The sequence below is a fragment of the Pelobates fuscus genome, chromosome 2 (assembly GCF_036172605.1).
Source record: "Pelobates fuscus isolate aPelFus1 chromosome 2, aPelFus1.pri, whole genome shotgun sequence".
Classification (NCBI taxonomy): Eukaryota; Metazoa; Chordata; class Amphibia; order Anura; family Pelobatidae; genus Pelobates; species Pelobates fuscus.
In genome coordinates this window covers 68,934,638-68,956,724 of record NC_086318.1, presented here as the reverse complement: position 1 = coordinate 68,956,724, position 22,087 = coordinate 68,934,638, and the positions used below count along the sequence as shown (strand labels likewise).

At 39.7% G+C, this 22,087-nt stretch overlaps 1 protein-coding gene and 1 long non-coding RNA gene across 5 annotated transcripts in view; one reads left to right on the top strand and one right to left on the bottom strand.

The window, feature by feature from the left end:
* LOC134586612 (uncharacterized) overlaps nucleotides 1-22,087 on the bottom strand; it is an 880,984-nt gene that overhangs the window by 488,426 nt on the left and 370,471 nt on the right. The gene's annotated exons all lie outside the window — the stretch shown is intronic.
* STAG1 (STAG1 cohesin complex component) overlaps nucleotides 1-22,087 on the top strand; it is a 127,322-nt gene that overhangs the window by 14,433 nt on the left and 90,802 nt on the right. For 3 of the 4 annotated variants that reach the window (XM_063442237.1, XM_063442235.1, XM_063442238.1), the window contains exon 2: nucleotides 10,907-10,940. The exons of the other annotated variant lie outside the window; for it this stretch is intronic. The gene's annotated coding sequence lies outside the window, so the exon portion shown is untranslated. The remainder of the gene's footprint in view (nucleotides 1-10,906; nucleotides 10,941-22,087) is intronic. 4 annotated transcript variants of the gene reach the window in all.

The following is a 22,087-nucleotide window of genomic DNA, read 5'->3' as shown; positions in this document are numbered from 1 at the left end:
TAACAAATTTCATAGTCAGCATGGCCCCTGGGATTTGTCGCACCCTGTGCTAGATCTACTACTAAATTAGACAAAAGAAAATGTACATGCAAAATGTATTTGAGAATCTGGAAGAAATTCCTCGTAAGGTGCGAAGAACGTGATTGTCGAGTCATTCTCTTCCCAGTCAAGTCAATTTGAGTTTTCTGCAAGATGACTTCTCAGTAGATTTTAGTGTTTCTATCCTAAAAGTCTAGGTATCAGAGCGTAGTCATTCCCTGTTTGATTTGACCTCCAATGTCCTTACCAGGAGATTTTTCAAAGCTGCTCCTCGCAAGTCTCATTTATATCCTCCCCTCCAACCTGGGATCTGTCACTAATTCTCCAGGCTTTCTGTGTCCTCTTCACCCATTTGAACCCCCATGCATGAGGTCTTAACAAAGTTATCTCTGAAAACTGGTTTCCTGGTGGCAATTATGGCTGCTAGACACAGATGAACTACAAGCACAGTCCTGTACTATCTTGCATCAGGATAAAGTAGTAATTCATCCCAGTTTTTTTTTTTTCCCCCCCACCCTAAGGTTCTCTCTAAAACAAACCTCAATAAACTGATTGTTCTCCCCACTGTATGCCAATCTCAATCATCTAAGGAAGCCAAGTTACACCTGTTGGTTGTGAAACGAGCTTTGGAGATCTTCCTTATTTGATCATCCGCATTCAGATCCTCTAATCACATCTTGGTCAATTTACAGGATGCATATATGGATAAAGAAGCATACAAATGCATAATTGCAAGATGTTTAACAGAGATCACTAATAGGGCATATGAAATCACTGTGCAACCCGTGACATCTTTAAGTTAAAGCACATTCCACTAGAGCGATGGCAGCCTCGACGGCTAAAAAAGCTTTGTCATTTCCAAAAAGATCTCTGCAAGGCAGCTACATGGCCATGGCGGGTTTAGAAGGGGGCTTTCAAATGATGCAGACAAGGTTTTCCAAACCATGTTTAGATATACCCTTAATGGAGAGAATGCATAATTAAGCAGTGTTTTTATTTTGTATTTGGGCACTGAAGTGTCTCTTTAAATTTCATTTGTACATGGTTTTGCTAAAATAAAAAATTACTTTGAATAAAAAATAATCAGTTATACCATTTTCAATAGCCGCTTGTCATTTTTTTTTTTGTTTTAATGTAGTTATTTTTGTGAACAGTTATGATGTATCTAAAGCAATAACCTGCTATTTAAAACCACATTTACAACAAAGCAAGGCTTGTGAGCTAAATTAATCTGTTGCCTATCTTTTTATGTATGGATACATAAACTATTCATAATCTATCATGATGTTAATGATGTAATAGAAACAAAATGTGATATCTAGAGCAATGTGAAAAATGCATGTTATTTAATGGATACACCTAACCCCTAAATCACTTCAGCTTGCTGAAGTGCTTTGTGTGTTAAGTGTCCCCTCACTGTGATTTGGACAGGCACAGAAAATGTGGCCTAGGTTAGAAGAGGACATGCAAAGGCTGAAGACAACAGAGCTTGCAGGAAACTATGATCTGCAAACTTTTTCTTAGGGATGAGTATAACCACCTAGCATAGCTAGTGAAAATGCAGCAGCATGTCTGCCAATTAGGTATTCAGAACAGCCCTGCAGAGCGCAGGAGTCCGGATTACCTCTGATTTTTTAAATTGGCAAACTGTGGATGGTTGGCTCATCCCACCAAAGCAGAGCGTATAAATAACCTGTTAACAATCTACCAAAAAGAAAGCATCCAGGTGAGGGAAACTAAAGTAAACCTAAATATAAATATCATTTTTTTTTTTTCTTCAAGAAATCAGGGAAAACGGGAATATATGTAATATACAAATAAAACCTATACCAGGAACATGAAGACTTTTTAATACTACACACAGCTAAACTGATAACAAAGAAACAATGTATAGACCTGAGAACATGTCAAAAGTACACTAAAGCCATTACATAATAAATCGCGACAGGAGAAACCTTTGTAAAATGAAAGAAAACTAAATGTAAAAAATCTCTGACAATTGGATCTTGCAAATATGATCTAGGAGGGTGGGACAGGTGTTATTGTTAGGCGGTTATGCTGATCCCTAAGACAAATAAGGTTTGCAGATCATAGATTCCTGCAAACTCTGTTTGTCCACTGGGAGGCATAACCACTTAACAAAGCTAGTGGGTAGTATAGCACACACCCTGTGATGGTCTTGAGAAACTGAAGGTGTCCTATGTCTGATGGTCTCCAGTAAAAGGTTTTACTAGACGACCACCCTGCAGCTTTCTAAATAATAGAAAGGGGAAGGCCCTTGGCTGATGGTGATTTTGACTGACTAAACAGCCTATTTCATACAGATCCTGAACCAAATCTAATAAAATGAGAAGTTTTTTGTCTCCATTTAAGTATAATATGGAACCCTTCTGGGGTCCGGGACAGCCATGGTTCTGAAATATGGATTTGAATTAACTAGTCTCCTCTAACTGTCAAGTCTAAAGACAAAAGAGAAGCCAACTTAATAGCAGTCCATTGTAAATCAATCTTGGCATTGTCCAAGGATTTAAGGAAGTTTAAAAAGTTGTCGAGTAGATGTGTAATGTTGAGTATATGTGCGGCAGACTGATAACCCCTTTTAATAATCTCAAATACAAAACCTCCTTGGTAAGGATAAGAAAACATAGATCTATACATTTTAATGGTACTGACCGCTAAACCAGGATGGAACTTAAAGGGACACTCTAGATTCCTAAAGCACTTGCTGAACAGCTTTCATTGTAAATAGTGTGTCTCCTTGTATATTTTTTCCATTTTGCCAAACGTGCAGATTTTAATTTTTTTTTTTTTTATAAATTAGCCTGGTTACACCCCCTTGGCGTTCAAGCAGAGAAAAGGTCATATTACTTTCTGGGTTGGTTAGTTCAGTGGAGCTAAACTCAAGAGGCATCAATTGCTCAGAGCACTTGCTTTGAAAAGACTTCATCAGGAACACACAGTCTGAGTGGTGTTAGAAGGGGAGGGATTGCAATCAGCAGACAAGACAACTGCAGTTATTGCAAACTTTATATATATATCTATATCTATATCCCGATGACAAAACGTATAATTGAATGCATGCCAGTTTTCATTTGGTATATACAATACTAAACATCGATTTTTTTTTTTTTTAATTTTTTTATTTTTATTTATTTTGTATTGGGGTGAGACATTCTAAAGCTAAGGGTATTGTGTCAGACTCATTAGAAGTAGATTGGAAAGAACCTCCCACTTTTTTAATTCCTCAATCATCTTACTATATCTTACCCTAGTCCCTGTGTCTTAAGGATGAATTAACAATGTGTAGCACCTGATATGATAAAAGGAGATGGGTTAACAGCCTACCAGGACTGCAATCCACATCAGCTGCGGAAGTTAGATCAAAAGATTGCTGATTTCATGAAAGCACTCTGCAAAGGAAAGGGGAATTGTTGTAGCCCGGTGTTAAGACTATTAACTTCTCCGTGATCTTAGCCAGATATCTCAAGGACCAACTTTAGCACCTAAAAGAGGAGGTCAGATGTACCAATTTGTCCCGAGGGATTCCAAGTGACGTGGTCTTCGTGTTCAGTAGAAAATCCAGAAAGAGAATACTCATAGTGGGAACTAGGACTCATTTCTGTAAATTCACAACTAATTGTAGGTCTTGTAAAAGGGAAGAGCAAGAGTCCCTCTGAGAAGCAAGAACTAACCCATCTGGATTCATCGTTGTAACGGAGCTCCCTGTACCTCTGGCTGGACCGCTTCCTAGCTGGAACATGGGACCAACAGCAGCACTTTTGCCCACATTCGCCGTGGCTTGACTGGGGTCCTAGAACCGCTCCCTCCTGGAGCTGAAAGGGGAATTCGCTCTAAACACCCTCAGGCACTGGACGACAGTCCTGAGAGCTCTAGTCCTTTAAGGACTTTCCCCATTGAATCCGCCACACTGGAACAGTGTTTAAAGAATAGCCCTTTCCCCTCACAGTAACCAGACAACACATTTCTGGGCATACAAGCTGGAATACCTTTATTGGCAACCACAACTTGACTTATAGGCAGGTCCCCATGCAAGGGGCACTCTCTCTGAACCTGAGAGTAGACTACAGTAAAAACATACACGCAATTACATTGGCTCTCAGGTCCAGGACACTCCCATACAAAACAAGATAATCCCTCCCCTGTGGTTACTTCATATGCTGTTTTATACTCTTTTTTTTTTTTTTTTTTTTTTTTTTTTTTAAATATATGTTAAAATAAAGGTATTTTGGCTTGTACTACACTTGACAGTGCCATTTTACTCCCTTTTTTTTAATTTATTTTCTACATTTTATTACTTCTGCTATTTTTTATTATTTTTACCTCAAACTGTCTGGCACCTGATTTTTTTGCTCCAGTGAGTACTTCATCTCAAGATATAATTACTGGGGATTATCCATCGAGCAGTTGGCCTGCTCTGGCAAATGTGAGTACGTTGTTCATTTAATTTTAACCTTCCAATATTTTATATAGAAAGCACTATTGTTTCTTTTTTATCTTTTTATGTTTTATGGTCCTCATACTACAAAGACACTACTCTCACGTATCCTTGAAAGTGGTGATTGTACCACTATATGCCATTCATACTGGAGCTAGTTACAGCTCCATAAAACGTGAGTAGGACTATATCTTATTCCTTTTAGCTGTTCTCAGATAGAACATACTACCCTATTATTGCTTTTTTTCCCCCCTCTGTTTCATACGGATTCCACTGCTGAACTTATCCTGGTACTCCCATTGAGGAATCACGCAGACATTCTGTTGGACAAGCAAGTGCATTTCCATACTATAACTTTGGACTTTCATATGTTGGACTTTTTTTTGCTCCTCTTGGGACTTCAATATATATATGTGTGTGTGTGTGTGTGTTATATTATAGCTTCCTAATTGTTTCTATTTATTTGCTTATTCTATATTTCTCCATATTGTGGCGCTACCCCTAACTTCCCCTGTTGTTGTTTTCTTTTCTTTTTTTTTTCAGGAACTGAACAAAACTCAATTCTCTCCAGATACAAAAAACACATTTCACAAACACCCCAAAAGTACCTTAAAAATACATAAAGCCCCACAAATATTACATAGCTCCGATCTTGGTGACCAACATATCCAAAAATCACCCAGACTGGTTCAGGAATTTCCTGAAAGTCATAATTAGTCATAAACAGCACGCATGGTCCCAGGCCCAAAACGGTTCCAGAGAATCAGGGCTTGTGGTCGGTCTAGTTCGGTAGTTTAAAAACCGAACAAACTAATGAAACAGTCAATGTTCTTACCCTGGAGCTTGTTCCCCTTGTTCGTGGGAACGTTTCCACCGAACAGTGTCTTTTTAAGTGTTGTAGAACCAAACACAGGCGATCATGGAAGTCCAGCGGTGTTCTAGAGTTTGTGTCTGATAATAGTTCGACGACCAAACACCGCTGAGAAAGAGGGCCGCTACAAAGTATCAATTAGGCTTAACAAGTTCCAGAGGGGGCTCAGCTTCGTGAAGCTGTTTGGTTCCCGAACTATATAGTCCAAATATACGAACAGAGACTTTTACATCACATTTTAAAGGGTCCATAGTCTGGGCAAGAGGCTGGCAAGCAGGCTCCTCCAGGAACTTGTGGCAAACTCATTTGGAAAGGGGAGTTTCACAATCGTCTGAAGCCTCTTAGTCTGTCATGGGCTGTAATAGATTTCATAATTTTGTAGAATGTGTATGGTGAATTGGGTAGGCTAAACACCATAACAGTACACTCCCAAACATTTACTTTTCATAGAAACCCAAGGAAACACCTGTGTTTCTTGGCTATGGGAACTGAATGGAAGGTGTATTTTAGGTCTAACTTTATGCAGAAAAAAATGTATGTACTTAGCCTGGACAATCTGATAAACCTTTTTCTCTTGATGAAAGAGGCACCCTCTGTCCAAAGGGGCTTCTTGTAGCCTGGAAATTACTTTTTGACTTCAGGAAGGATAAAGTAGGAGCCGAAAAAGAAGAATCCTCCAAATTGGGGAACTCGTGGAATTTAGGGGATAAATCAGACCTTTCCGCTACATGAAGCAAACTGGTTCTGCATAAGTTTGTGCTATAATTAAAGGATTGGCCAATGATTAGTGCAGCTCTGCTGGAAGCCTTTAATAATGCCAACAAGAGGATGCAGAGGGTTCCTAGGCAGTGCCTTCTCCTTTGGCTTTATGTAGCATCAGTAATGGAGAGCCCACAGCATTGGCCATTTTAAACTAAATATTCGGACAAGTCTGGTTTGTGGGATCTATAGATGGATAACAGAGCAGGATTTACCTCAGAAGCCATTAAAGCCTGGATGTCTGGGATACCGATGTGGTTCCTGAAAAGATCATCCTCATTAAATAAAGGGGATATAAGGCTAGTCTGGCAAAATCTCTGACCTCAGAATCATGCTTCGTGGCCCATCTGGAGTGAAATAATTTGGACGAGCGAGTTTCCCAGTAGACTTACTCCAGCCATCTGTACATTGCTAAGCTTCCCTCGCTCAGTAGAAGCTGCTGAACAGACCACCTCTTCAGACTCCCAATCTATTTCTGGTGGATAGAGTCTAGAACTAGACCAGCTTTGGGAGGATGGATGAGCAAATGCCCTGGAACATGGAGGAGACTCCATTTGTCCTTTTTCCCCTTAAAGGATCATCTGGTGCTCAAACTAGGAAAACACACTCTTTCCCCTTATAGGTTCTTGTCCCTTTACTTTTCTGCTTACTCAAACGCATATGATGGGAAGAAGGAGCAGAGAAATGATCCTCGAATGAGGAACTGGCGAAATAAATCAGGCTTCTTTTCCTTATTTTGCTTTTTATGAGTAACTCCACAGAAGGAGATGGGTCGAAGGCAAGGAAAGCTCTCTTATGGAGACTTCTAATGTCAGTGGGGCTGCCTCAAGTATAGGTATCCTCCATATCTGAGGTAATCAGGACTCACACGGCTGCCCTGATGACCTGATTGGCTGAAATGCTGAAGCTCTTCACAAGCATTTATCATCTCTGGCAGTTAACCTCCACAACAAACTTTGGTAGGTGGTTATGCCTCCGGGGGACAAAGATATGCAGCTTTTACAAGTAATTTGTAGATAAACCCCATATAAAAAAATACATAGTGTGTGTGCATGTTTTTTATTGAAGGTATATCTACTAAACAGTGATTTTTATTTGTATTTGGCCTGTGAAGTGTACATTTAACAAATACAGAGACAGTTTGTAATTCATTTAGGAGCAAGCTAACTTATTTCAGACATCAAGACATTCAAGGCTCGTTTTATGTAGAAATAGTAAAAACAAAAGCTAATTTTGCACGTGAAAAGCCAAAGTTGTGTTCTAGGTTTCTATTTTATTTTGATTATTTTATATCCATTTTGGGTGCAACCAAATCTTGGTTAACTATCACACTTGGATGAATTCGCTGACTGTCCTTGACACGCGCACTCAACGCACTAAACATCCACTTCAATGTTGAAAGATTCTTTTTTTTTTTTTTTTTTTTTTTTAAAAACACCTAATCTAGGCAAAAATAATGGGGGTTTAGTTACATTATATGATCATACATTGCTTAAGCCTGCCACAACGTCAATGTACCCCATCATTGGCAGGTCCTACATTAACAGCCTAATGTCTGCTCTTATGATATTAACTCACTTACTTTGGGGGGGGGGGAAAATCATCTGGGGCTCTCTGCAGTACAAGGCTAAGTAGGGCCCTGGGATGAGGCACCTGTGACAGGGAGGGGTGCAAAACCAAGGAGTTGGCTATATATATTGTGACAAAAGTACTCCTTTCCCTTGGTACCTTGTCCTGGGATTGGGGTGTTACACAGTCTTTTCAGGCTTTAGAGACACGTCACACGCTGGATGAGGTAAAAGGACTTGCTCTTTTATTGTGGCTCCAAAATAAATGCACAGTAAGGTATAAAGGTAACAAAAATATACAAAACAAAAGCCTTGCTCTTCTGAGCACTAACTAAACAAAATAATCAGCTAACTGGGTTGGATGGCTTGTCCATTTCCCAACATAAACATAAGCATAAACAACCTTACTGAGTCTCTAAAGCCAACTCTATTCACTATAGACATGATGCACTTCTGAGTGCAGGACCCTCTGCAGATCATAAACTATTCGATCATTTGACTATGAGGCTATTTTTAAATAAAGTTATGCAATACGCTATAGATCACATCTAATGTGTCTGGAAGTGATGAACTGCTACATTATTTTTTTGAAATCAATCAAGTTGAGCATGTGGTCCATGCCTCTTGTATTTGGCTTCATTTAACCATTGGCAAACATCACTGATCTGCTAAAAAGATCTTTATAACACCAATCTTGTAATTAATACAATTTGACATCTGCTTCCAGGAATAACTTTCAGGACACGTTCTGTTCAGCCATAAGCAATTAAAGGCTGTTTGTGAATGATTTGTGCAAAGTAAGCTACATTAAGAGATCTGCACTGAAAATATAATGCTGATGTAGATTAAGCTGTTAAACGATACTAGCCTCCCTGGAGCTCAGGGTTAAACCGTACATGATTTGTATTGTAATTAGTGCGCTTTTGAAATGTTTGCACAATAAGTGGGTCTGAATAATTTTGTTTAGTCTTACCAATTTAATCACCTAGAAGCTTGCAAAGAGCAGTAAATTCAGAAATTGCCCAAGAAACTTTTGAAGCTTCTAGCATTGCTTAGATTATTGCTCACCTTTATCAGCTGTTTTTGTAATTGTCAGACAACAAGCCAGCTGGATGCTTGCCAGCAGAGAATCCTAAGCAATACCATGAAGCAATGGGTGTTACTTCGGTTGTATACAGTGCAAATCATTTATTCTCACACCAGGCACTTCTAACAATCGGCTGTTATCGAGTTATACGTAGAAACTATCTGATCTGGGTATCTTTCACACATCTGTTCTTTATGGGGACACGCATACAGAATATAGCATCATTAACATGGTTATTTTAATTTTTAGTCTGCATTCTGTTCTGGTAATGTTTAAGAAACGTGGTTAATGAGTTAACGGTTTAGGAGTAAGTTGGTAGGTCGCGGATGCGATTTATTTACAGTAGACCGGATGCACATATTTTAGGGACCGGGTCGTTTAATTTTTTTGCTTCACGTTTTAGGCTATTTGTGCTCACTGAAACCGCAGTACTACTGTATTTAAATATTTTGAGGGAAACGTATTATGGCTATATACGCTTTAATGGAAACTCTGTTTCTCTAGTCTGTGCCTAAGGGGTTTTTGTCAAAGTCCTATTGGATATTAGCATGATGCTCAAAAGTAATTTTTCTAAGGGGGGGTTGGTTGTTCTTTACGGCTTTTGGGTTGAATTTTAATGTTTTGGGGGGGTACTTTTTGTGTGTGTGTGTGTGTGTGTGTGTGTGTGTGTGTGTGTTTTCTGCGATACTCTTGCCCTGTGAGGATGATGGTCTTTAAGTTCCCTTTGGTTGGTTACACTACATACCTGCCAAGACAATGCAATTTGAATGGCCGAACCCATCTCTGTTTGCATTTGAAAGGGATAAGCACACCTAATGCCAAACTATTGGTAAACCTGTGACATAGCCAGCCGGTGTATTTGTTTGGCAGTTTACTTTGTCTCCTTCAGTTGTAGTTTTGCTTTTTAGAAATTGTCATATTGATATTGGTACTTATTTTGTCATTACAGGGTCTCTTTCATTGAGCGATGACCTTTTTAATTTCTAATTTACTTGCATGGCAGGCAGGTTATGACTCAACATACATTACATACTGTTGCTTGTCCTACACATTACATTACATTTATGGAAAATGACTGGTCCACTTGAGTTTTTTTTATTTTATGCTTTAAATGTTTTATTTTTTTTTATCATTGGATTATGTTTCTGTAAGACAAAGTGGCACTGTGCATGCCTGGGGACTTTGTATAATTTGCAAAAAATCCTGAAAGTCACATCGCCGATGGTAGAGTACAGCAGAGAGGTCTATGGAGGTCCACACCGGTCTTGCTGCAGTTGGGCCAGCCTCCATGGCTGAGATCAGCAGTCTTGATGATTTCAGCCAATCCAATGCTTTCCCACATGCGTGGCAAAACGCTGCACCAATCGGTCAACTTTAATAGAGATGCATTGAAAAGGCAATGTTTACATTGGAAAGCTTGCAGGGACAGGCTATAGACACAAGAACCACTACATTAAGCTGTAGTTCTAGTAACCTTCGTGTCCCTTTAAACGCAGTGGTTCTCAAACCAGTCCTCATGGCCAACCAACAGTCCAGGATTTATATATTTCCCTGTTTTATTCCAATGGGGATACTAACAAAGCCTGGACTGTTGGTGGGTCTTGAGGACTGGTTTGAGAACCACTACTTTAAAGAAACACCTATCCACAACAGTACAAACTGGAAATTGGTAATACTAATTTTACTTAAAGCCAATTGTTTTTTTTTTTTTTATATGTAAATGTTAAGTAACAGGCTGCTTGCTTTGTTTAATGAAATGTATCTTTTTTTTTAACCTTGTATAACCAATATATATGAAACCGACCTCCCGCTCACTTTGAAATCTTCCCCAAGCCTAAAATCCTTTAAGAGATCCCTCTCTACATATCTCAAAACAGAATGCACCTGTCGTGGTTGATTATATAGTTCCTACCTGTTCTATGTTAAATTTTGTATATATTGTGTATTAATATTATTTTTGTATTTTATTGTACCCTATTGTATCAACGCAATGTTTTGTGAACACAGGAAAACGAGAGAAATCTCAATGTATCTTTCCTGGTAAAATATTTTTATAAATAAATATATGATCCAAAAGAATATATTACATGACTTCTTTATTTATACTTTTCTTTATATTCTTGCAGATCTACCATTTAAAGGGCCTTATTCTTGCACAAGGTAATATACAACTCATTTATTTTTCTTTTTTTTTTTTAAATATCCTCATAAGATCTTAATTTGCTGCCTTCATTTCTAAGACCTACTATATTTCAAGATTAGCACCAAATGTTCCATTTGTTTTCAAAACGGTTTACAAAACAGATGTCCTTGGCAATTGATTATCCACAGTTTGTATTGTCAAGAACTACATGCTGCTTTTGGTGAAAATGCGTGGTTTTAGTGGTCTTTTATCTAGGACTGAGATTAATTATAAATATCGTTGTATCCATTGTATTTCATAACTTGTAACAATTTCTACTGCCATTGTTAAGTAGAAATGAACTCCTGTAAGTTTGCCATAGAATCTCCAGGCTTGTAGTGGCAAGTAACATTTAAGGTTTGGATAGTAGTGTGGGACTTGAAATATTAAGACCTGATATTGGTTATGTTTTGCAGCGCATTGTACAGCGATACGGAATAAATAATAAAATAATTAGCCACAATCTGTAGAATGACTTTTTAAGTTTGTAGATGTATAAAGAATACTCTGTAATTCCTTTGTTGTCTCCTAAAACATGACGACTTTAGAATTTTATACATTTGTAGCTTTTTTCCCCCCCAAGTGCTTTCATTAATTTTTTACATACTTTAGTGTAAGAAAGCAGACTATTTTGCAGTGCATTGGCAAACTCACCAAGCTCGGTCTCCTGATCTCCTAAAGCCTACTGTATGTCCCGTCTGGCTCTCTTTGTGAAGGCTGCCAGGAGTCTCATAATTATTTTCTGTGGTTAAAGAACCATTTCCATGTTTCACAATTAGATTTCTAGGGTCGAGGAGATGGTTTTCGTTTCCATAGACTGGCAGCAAAGTTTATATAGTCTCTCTTGTTATTCCTTGGGTCAATATACTAATTAAGATCAATGCTCAAATGAAGCACTATCTCCCTCCACTTGTCTTTCCCCCTACCCTCTCTCATTTCATTTAGTTTTCTTTTACAAATCCTCCCCTCCTCCCCCCATTTGCTGGTATCTGCCCATTTCCTGCTGTTGTGTGGCATGCCGTTGGTTATCTGCTCTGTTCTTCCTGTATTTTGTTCTCTTTTAAGTTGGACCGCCAGGTTGCCCATGTCTTTGATAACAACTTGTGATATGCACAGCATCTAAACCTCAGCATTGTAACCAGCAAACTCTTCTTTAAAGCATGTCCGTTAAACAGAAGCTTGATGTGGATTATGTGCCGATTACATGGCACACTGCTCTACTGACTGACTTCCTGTATTGTCATTCCTGTTCTTGTATCTGTATTAAATATATTTCAGTGTAAAGGAGCTTGCCAAAAAAAAAAAAAAAAAGGTTTACAAGACATTTCTAGTGTTACATTGCTTGTGAAAGTCCATTGTATTTCACTGTTCTATGCTCTAATATAGTGGTCTCTTAGTTGAATGTGCTTAGGTGTTAAAGGATACTGGGCACCAATTGAAGTTTAATCCGTTTGATAGGCTTTGAACTCATGATGTTATAATTTGTTGCATGCTGAAATATTTTTAAACTTTTTGCACAAAAAATAAACGCTATGCAGAATTCTGCACCGTTAATCTGCTTCTTTGGGCACGCCTCCTCAATTGAGAGATACACTTCCTCGTCAAATGTGTGTGTATATGGCCCAGTCACTGACTGCACTGATTTGAACTACAAAGCAACATGAGTCAGATGGAGAGGTCACAAAGTGAGACATAAAGAAAGGATATCACTAGATATCACTACATCTTTAGTTTATCAACAATTGTCAAAACTCACTGTTTTCAAGCACAGGGAGCTAGCAACCTTCCGAACTTCAAATGTTGAGAACTAAATCTACACTGATGCTTTGCTAGTACTCAGCGTCTGGAGTGCCGAAGGTTGCTCGACTGTGTGCTAGCACCTTAACCAGTACAATGCAGTGTAATAGCTATGATGCTCAGACAGACCCTTTACATTCTGTACCTATTCTAGGTTCAGTAAATGCATTTTTCTGTCTTCAGATTGGAGTAACATTTTCCCTTTCAGTTATTTATTTCTGGCCTTGTTCTCACTTCTGGAAATTCTACAAGAAAAGATTTCTAAAATCTGATCTTATTGGCTTGATTAACATGCTCATTGACACAACAGATTCATTGGAAAAACTAAATCTAAATAAAATAAAGGAAATTCCCACCTCAACAGTGAAAACAGCAAGGCTGAATCTTAATCTGAGCTGCATTTTTATGTCTGCTGTAGTGAAAACATTATACTGGCACTCTGGAGCCACCTGCCATTGCAGACTGTGTTCACATACGCGGTAGTAGCTACATCAATAGATCAAAACAAATGCATTTGCATGGCGTTTATACTGTTTGGTCATAATGCAGTGGAAGATATTCCACTCAGGAGTTGTAACAAAATAAAGATACGGTAGATATGTGCACCTTGCCATCATTAATTACATACACTTCTCAGTCATGTAACCAGCAGGGAAAAGCAGATTAAAAAGTGCCCAATAATAACTCTGCTCTTGATCTGTTGCTCCACACTGTCTATAATGATGTTAGACTTGAAAGTGTGAATACCTGTGATGGCTACAATCGATGAATAAATATCATGTAGAATATAGCAGCTATGACCAGCCTATACTTTAAAAGCCTGCAGGGTAGCAGTCAGTGCAGCTCACTGTAACAAGTAAGCAGGCGCGTGTGTGTATAAACTTTACTGGGCTTTTTATTTTCCTTTGCGGTACTTAATCTACAATTAAACCACACTTTGAAATTATTCTATAGTTGGTGAGTAAGCAGGTGACGTGTCTGCACTTGATAAAATTGAACATCATAAGAAATATTTGCATTCATGCAGAAATGAAACAAATCTCTACAATCTCCTAGCGAAGTCTCAAGATTTTATTTTAAAGGGAATTATTTTCTCAAGTATCATTGGGAGAAGGCAGCAAAGTAAAAATAAACTGGACACACACATACCTACAGGCAACTGTTTATTATATGCTACAAGTTGTACATTTTTTCATCCCCTTTAATTCTCCTTAGGATGCCACTCCAAGAAAAACTTTTATAGTATGTACCTGTTATTTTATGTTGATGTAATACAAAACGGTTTTATGAGTGGTTATACGTGTATTCCAAAGCTGACAAAACAAAATATAAACCTATTTTTGTACAAATTCTTCCAATCTAATCACCTCTGGGAATCTGGATGGAACTACTGACCTAGAAGTACGACAGTTTTCAAAAACATTTCTGAAAATTTAAGTTGCCTAAAGGGACACTCCTCTGCTCAAATAAAAAATAAATTCAAATCACTGTTTAGTACATATATTCCAAATAAAGCATGCATGCATTAGGTGTATAGCTAAAAAACGCTTTCAAAACCTGCAGTTTTCTTGTCTGCTGACTCTGCAAACCCTCCCCTTCTAACCCCACCCAGACTTTCTGTGGCTGTCCAATCACAGACTCTCCTATGCAGCTCAATGAGATGTCTTTGCAAGGCAGGTGCTTTGAGCAATTACTGTCTGATTTTTAGCTCCATTGAGCTAACCAAACCAGGAAGTAAAATGACCTGCTATTGGCTTAAAAAGCCAGGGGGTGTAACTAGTCAGTTTAGAAAAGTGTCAATTTCTATCGAAATCTTCAATTCTTGGGAAATAGGGGGGGAGAAGAGTTCGTTTTTCTGCAAGATCCAGTGCGTTGGGCATCTGGAGTGTTCCTTTAACTTTGAGTTCAAAGTACACATTTCAAGTGCTTTGATGTATCTGAAATATGTCTTACAGTTCAGGTCATAGTTGATATTGCTCATGTAATACAGTGTTTCCCTGAATATAAGCCCTTCTCTGAAAATAAACCCTAGTCGTTCGCTAACATATATGTTCAGGGAAGTTTTCCCGAACATAGATTTGCAGGATTCCATGCCCTAGTGAATTGGTCTATGTTCGGGGGAGTTCCTAGTACGTTTTTCGGGTGCAAAATTAATATAAGATCCAGCCGTATTTTTTGGGGAACATGGTAAGAATAGTCAAGTTTTGGACAATTTTCCAGATTAAAGTACCTTTCAGTCAAACAAGCCCTGAAATAGAATGTCATTCCCTCCCCCCCCCCCCCCCCCCCCACCATTTTAGAGAAATTTCAAGGTACCTACAAAAATTAACTGGGTGACATCACAAATATAATTTTAGGATCATGTGTTTATTCCTATTGTGCATAAGTGTGTATTTATGTATATTTAAACATTTACTTTGGATAGCTTTATTTTTGGGAATAAATGTATAAAAGACCTGGAACCTATGCGTATTGTTAGTAGCTGCAAACTCTTTTGAGGTATTTTCATATATTTAGGATGAAGAAAATATTTTGCATTTTAAAGTGCCAAGACCCCTACCTTTATTTAGTGTTTTTGTGTTGGCTTTTTTATTTTTTTTCTTCTTCTATGAGACGGCATAGGGAAAAGTTACAGAATTAAGAAAAACTTATTTTAGTAACAATAGTCAGGGCTAAGAATTCACCTGTTAAAGGAACACTACAGATCAGAAATACAAATATGTTCAAAACACTATTTAGGTGACAGCCCCGTCTCCATTTAAATAGGGTAAAACTCACATTTTTTTTCCAGCACTGCACAGGTCTGCGGGTGCTGAACTCTGCTTCGCCTTCTTGGCTAAGATTAGCATGGGAAAGCATTGGATTGGTTGAGGTAATCAATTCTGATGATCTCAGCCAATGGGGTTGGGCAGAGCCAAACACTGCACTGACCAATTCATTGAATCACTGTATCTATATGGGAAAAGTTCAGTGACTCAATGCAGAGCGTGGAGACGTTGAACGTCAGTGCTGCCCTAGGAAGCACCTCCAGTAGCTGAAATTGCCACTGAGGGTGTCCCTAGGCAGCAATGCAGACACTGCCTTTTCTCTGAAAAGACTGTGTTTACATGAAAATGCCTGCAGGGACATACTGTACACTGCAGAACATCTAACTTCAGCTATAGTTGTTTTGGGGACTAAAGTGTCCCTTTAAATGTCCCCTCAATTCTCAAGCCTTGCTGTGGCGAGTAGTAGTGTTGGAAATGAAATCTATGCTGGGCTGTTCATTTGTAGGACTGTACAAAGAATAGTCCTGACTATAGATGTTTGCACGAACAGGAGCAGATGGTATTCCTTACCATAATTAATCGAGATCAGATTGGCTGACTCTAGGTGCCTAATTATGTATTGTCTATTAATGTTGAATGTACAGGATTATAATGGGTTCTACTGTCATAAATATTCGTTTTGTTTAAGGGGAAACTGGCCAGTTTGAAGTAAAGTTATTGCATTTAGATTTAGAGGTGGCTCCCAATGTATGTTTGCAAGGTTAGATAAATGCTGAATCTGAAGGTTTCATAAACTCTCATGACTGTATGCTTTTAAGTGTAAAAATATTCTTCAAAGTTTCTCCTTTTAGTGCACGATTACATATCTGCACAGAAAAATTTACACCCTCCCCTTACTATGATTATACTCTTCTGTTAGTGTTGGAATTTTTATTAAATGTCAGGTCATTAATGCCTTCTCAATATTTAATTTTAGCAAGTTGTATTCTGTTTCTGCCTTTGTCAGTTACAGAGGACAAAGTAAACCCACATCCTAGTAGCTTATGAAGAGAGGGCACTTAAAATGCATAACATGTAACGTAGAAAGCAGTGTTCCTATAGCAACCATCCAGTAGGTCACTAGCAGCTCCGCTTACATGATTGGTTCTTAATGCTAACTAATATGAAACAAGACTGATCAAATATGAATGTAAAAAAATAAGCAGAGGACCCTTGAGTCGGGCATTTTTCTCCCTTTTGAAGTGATAATACATATTTTTTTTAAAATATCATTTGAATCAAACAAGATAGTGGAAAATTTTCTTTAAGGTATAGTAGGATGTATCACAACCATTTTGTCTGGTTGTTTGCAAAGTTCACAAAGCCATACATAGAACTTAACTTTTTTTTAATATATATATTGGGTTGTATACAGGTTATGTATGTGCTCCTTACAATAATAGAACTATAATAAAATAATTTATGTATATTGAATGGACAGACAAATTTCTCCATGGAGTGTACCTCTGGCAGATGGCAGATGTGGCTCACATTACAAAATCCTACCAGTGGTTGGAAAATGCAGAACTGAAAGACTGCATTCAGGAACAAATCACAGGCATTAGGCACCAGATCAATAAAAGCGGGAGTTTACCACACCACATCTGACAAGACACTAGGTGCAGACTATACAGAGAGGCCTCTAAAACAATCCAACACAAGTGACCGGTTGCAGGATGCTAGCAGGGACCCAATGTTAGCTTATACTGAGACACAATCAAATTGTGGGATTGTGTACCGAAATTCCTGCACAAAATATGGACTGGATGTGCCGAATTCCAAATGGGAGATAACCACAAAGGGTAGTTGAGAATGACAGCGCTAAAATCCTGTGGTACTTTTGGATCCAGCCAAGCAAGCTAGTGGCCAACCAACCTTGTGGCAATACCCAGTGATTAGAACATATGCAGGTGAAAATGGGGTGTGTGTGTGTGTGTGTGTGTGTTTAGTCGATCAGTCGTGTTCGACTCTCAGTGACCATATGGTCCATAGCACACTAGGTACATCTGTCAGTCACTGCCCCTCTGAACTCCAACAACGTCATGTTTGTGGCTTCAGTGACCTCATCTATCCATCTCAGTCTGTTGTCCCCTTCTTCGTGTGCCTTCAATCTTTCCCAGCATCAGAGTTTTCTCTAGAGAATCGTGCCGTCTCATTATATGGCCAAGATATTGGAGCGTCAGCCTCATGATCATAGCTTCTAGGGATTGACCGATAGCGATTTTTTTTTTTTTTTTTTTTTTTTAGAGCCAATACCGATAATCTGTGAACTTTCAGGCCGATAGCCGATAACTTACCGATATTCTGTACATTTACCATTTTAAAAAATGAAACTATTTCTACACAAATCTACTGTTACCTTAACATGTTTATTTATTTTTTCCCTTCGTATAGTGGCAGTACTTACAAGTGGGATGTTCCTTATGGTTCTGGACAAGCAGCTCCCCCTTCTTAGGATTTAATTGCTGTGCTCCGCCTGCTGCCTCCATATAATCTGCAAGCCAGAGTCTCATACCAGTTCTTCTTGTCCCGGCAACGGGTCGGACAGGTTCCCCACAGTGCAGGTGGAGAATTGGTGCGGTCAGCACAGGTTGTTGACCGGGAGGTGAGTGCCCGATAGCACCCCGGGCGGTTACGGAACGCGACCGGGTACTTGCTATTTGTGGTATTTCTGTGAGTTCGTGGGCGGTCCTCCTTGGTTGGTTCTCCATGTCACCAGCCCTCCTACACGGATCTTAGGTGATTTGAGGTGAGATTTAACTCTTTAAACTCTCCTTTTCACCTTTCATTATGCATGCTCCTAGAATTATTTTATTCTGGTGTTTTTTCCACAGATATGTCCAGTCCTATATCTCCAGATAAGACAGATAAAGACAAGATGTCAGCATCTGTGCCGAAAAAAGCTACAAGCAAATCTAAGCACTTATGTTGTCTGGAATGTGCGGTACCTCTACGGATGTCGCAAAAAAGACATGCAATCAGTGCTCAACAGAATTGCTAGAAAAAGCCAGAGCAGACTGATATGGCATCCTTCCTGGGCTGGTTTCAGGAAAATTTGTCCCAGACATTTGAATCTTTTAAAGATGCTGTGAAAAAAGAACCAGCTATTCAAGAGAAACTGCCTACAAAACGTAGGAGAAATAGATCTCCTTCTGTGTCTGACGTCTCTTCAGGAGAATGCTCTTTGTCTTCACCTTCGGATTTTTCCAGCCTGGCTTAAAGTGTGGAGGAGGGCTTTCCACCAGAAGAGCTGAAGAAATTTCTTAAAGAAGTGACGACGGCTGTACAAGAACCTACCAAGGGTAAGGTTAAAGGTTTCCCAATGTCTCCTAAAACCTTGGATCTCCTTTATAGAGAATGGAAGAATCCTGAAAGACGTGCGTTTATTTCAAAGCATTTTAAACTGCTGTTCAAGCTACAGTCTGAAGAAAAATGGGAAGATCTTCCTTAAGTGGATGTTCAGATTTCCCAACTGTCAAAGAAAACCACTATACCCATTGGCGAAGTCTCAGGACTTAAAGACCCAATGGACAAACGAGCCGAAACTTCATGTAGAAGAATATTCCAGGCCGCAGGATATCAGTGCAGAGCTGAAATTGCAGGTTCAGCGGTTCTCAGAGCTCAGAGCGTTTGGCTACAAGCCCTGGAAGATTCCCTTATGGGAAAATCCGATACAGATCCTTCCCATCTCATGTTCCTACTGAAACTATCCAATGATTTCCTTTCGGATGCCTCTGAGTTTCTTCGTTTATCAGCAAGAATTATGGGGTTGTCGTCAGTAGCCAGAAGAGCGCTTTGGCTACGAACATGGACAGCTGATTCAGCGTCTAAGGCAGCCTTATGTGAATTACCCTTTGAGAGGAACAAACTTTTTGGTACTCCATTGGAAGACATTAGGCAGATGTTGGAAGCAAAGAAAGCCCTACCTCTGGAATCAAGAACCCAGGGATATAAAAGATTTCAGTACAAGGGTCAGCGGTCCTTTCGTTACCAAGGGCCGTTTCGCAGGTTTCAAAAACATGGTGGAAACAACAGCCAGTGGTCTAGACAGGAATCCAACAGGCAAGACAAAAAGAGGATGTTTTGACGCCAAAAGAGTGGGAGGACGCCTTCGGTTCTTCGCCCACGAATGGATTCATCAAGACCACGTCCAGCCTTCCTACTGTTAAGCTATCCTTCAAGAGTAAAAACAGAGGCACTCCTAACAGAAGCTCTTCTTTTCAGAAAATATGTGGTAGAGAAGGTACCCAAACGTTGGGAATTTCAGGGAGTTTACTCATGCCTTTTCCTGGTTCAAAAACCAGATGGATCCTTTCGGCCGATCCTAGACCTGAAACAAGTAAACACCTGCATACCGTACCAGAAGTTCCGTATGGAAAGTATTCTGTCTGTAACGCACATTTTACAAAAGGGAGATTACATGGCAAAGTTAGATTTAAAAGATGCTTATCTCCATGTACCGGTTTCAGAATCTAACCGGAAGATTCTCAGATTTGCGGTTCTAACAAGAAAGCGAAGGATTCTCCATTTGCAATTCAAGGCTCTTCCCTTTGGCCTGTCCTTAGCTCCTTGAGTTTTTACAAAGATCCTGGCACCCATAACAGCAGTTTTACGTCTGAAAGGTATCTCGATTGTTCCATACCTGGACGATTGGTTCCTGAAAGCCCAATCAAGACAACTGCTAAAACTTCATCTCAAGATTGCGATGAAGGTTTTGAAAGATCACGGTTGGATCCTGAACTCCATCACTGAGTCTAGAATTCTTGGGTCTTCAGGTAGAATCATAGTCCCTCTCTCTTTTTCTACCAATAGAGAAACAAATGAGGATTTTAAAAGACGTATCAAAGCTGCAAAAAAACCTAAGCTCAATCAAGGATGCTATGAGGTTACTAGGCCTCCTCACTTCTGCAATCCCGGTAGTAGCCTGGGCAAAAGCGGAATCAAAACCATTACAATGGGACATTCTTTCCCAATGGACACGAAAACTGGAAGATCTAGACTCTGCCTTCCACCTATCCGAAGGGGTGCAGAGACAACTGAACTGGTGGAAAGACAGAAGCAACATCTCAAAGGGCCTATCGTTTGCACAGAAACAGTGGATTACGATAACCACAGATGCCTCCCAGACGGGTTGGGGCGCCCATCTAGGTTCTCGGTTCCATCAAGGTCTTTGGAACAGAGAAGAGGCATGCGCTTCCTCAAATTTCAGGGAATTAAAAGCAGTTTGGAAGGCACTGGTTTCTGTCAGTTCAGTCATCACCAATCAGACAGTGAGGATTTAGTCGGACAACGCCACTACAGTGGCTTATTTGAATCACCAAGGAGGCACAAAGGTGAAAGCTCTATAAGATCTCTGCTACCGCATAATGTCTTGGGCCCAAGCGAATCTTCTCGCAATATCAGCTACCCATATCAGAGGGTCTCTAAACATTATTGCAGACAACCTCAGCAGAAGCCATTGGTCTCAGGCAGACTGGGCGCCATCAAACCAAGTTTTCTTTGAGCTGGTTTCACGCTTCGGCAGGCCAGAGATAGACTTGTTGGCCACAAGGAGAAACAGAAAAGTACAAAGATTTGCTTCTCTCCTTACAGGAGATTACCCAGATGTCCTAGACGGTCTATCGATCCCTTGGAACTTCGACATGGCTTATGTTTTCCCTCCTATCGCTCTTATACCACGGATTGTTCAGAAAATAAGATGGGAGAAGGCAAGAATTTTGGCAGTCCTGCCCTTCTGGCCGAACAGAAGTTGGTTTTCAGAAGTGGAAAACATGACCATCTCACGTTGGCATCTCCCAGTCTCTTCTCACATATTGGAGAATGTGACTCTTCCCGTAGAAACCCTGGAGATGTTTCACCTGACGGCATGGTTGCTGCAAGGATGATCCTTAAAGGTCTTTATGTCCTTTTATGTGACGTTTTGCTGTCTTCTGTTCTGTTCACTTCGAGGTTCGGATCCTGCCAAAGCCTCTATCCTGGAAATTCTTTCTTTTTTGCAAGACGGGTTTGAAGCCGGCCTAGGGGTATCTACGCTCAAAGGCCAGATTTCAGCTCTAAGTCACTTCCTGGTTCGTGACATTGCCTCAAACCTGCTTATACGAAGATTTCTTAAGTCCATAAGGCTGAAGAGGCCTCCCAAGTTAGTACCCTTCCCTGCCTGGGATCTGTCTCTGGTGCTTCAAGCCTTTTGTGAACCACCGTTTGAACCATTACTGGAGGTTCCTATCAAGCTGCTTACATTCAAGACGGCTTTCCTGGTGGCTATCACCTCTGCTAGAAGAGTAGGTGAGATCCGAGCTCTCTCTTCCTCTCCGGAATTCACAATTTTTCATCAAGACAAAGTGGTCCTGCACACCAAGCCTTCTTTTTTGCCTAAGGTTATCTCAAGTGCTGTTATTAACCAACCTATTGTCCTGCCGGCTTTTTGTCAATCTCCTACATCGAATCTGGAAAGAAAGTGACATCTCCAAGATGTTTGAAGATCCCTGAAGATCTATCTTCAGAAGACTCGGGTTTAGATC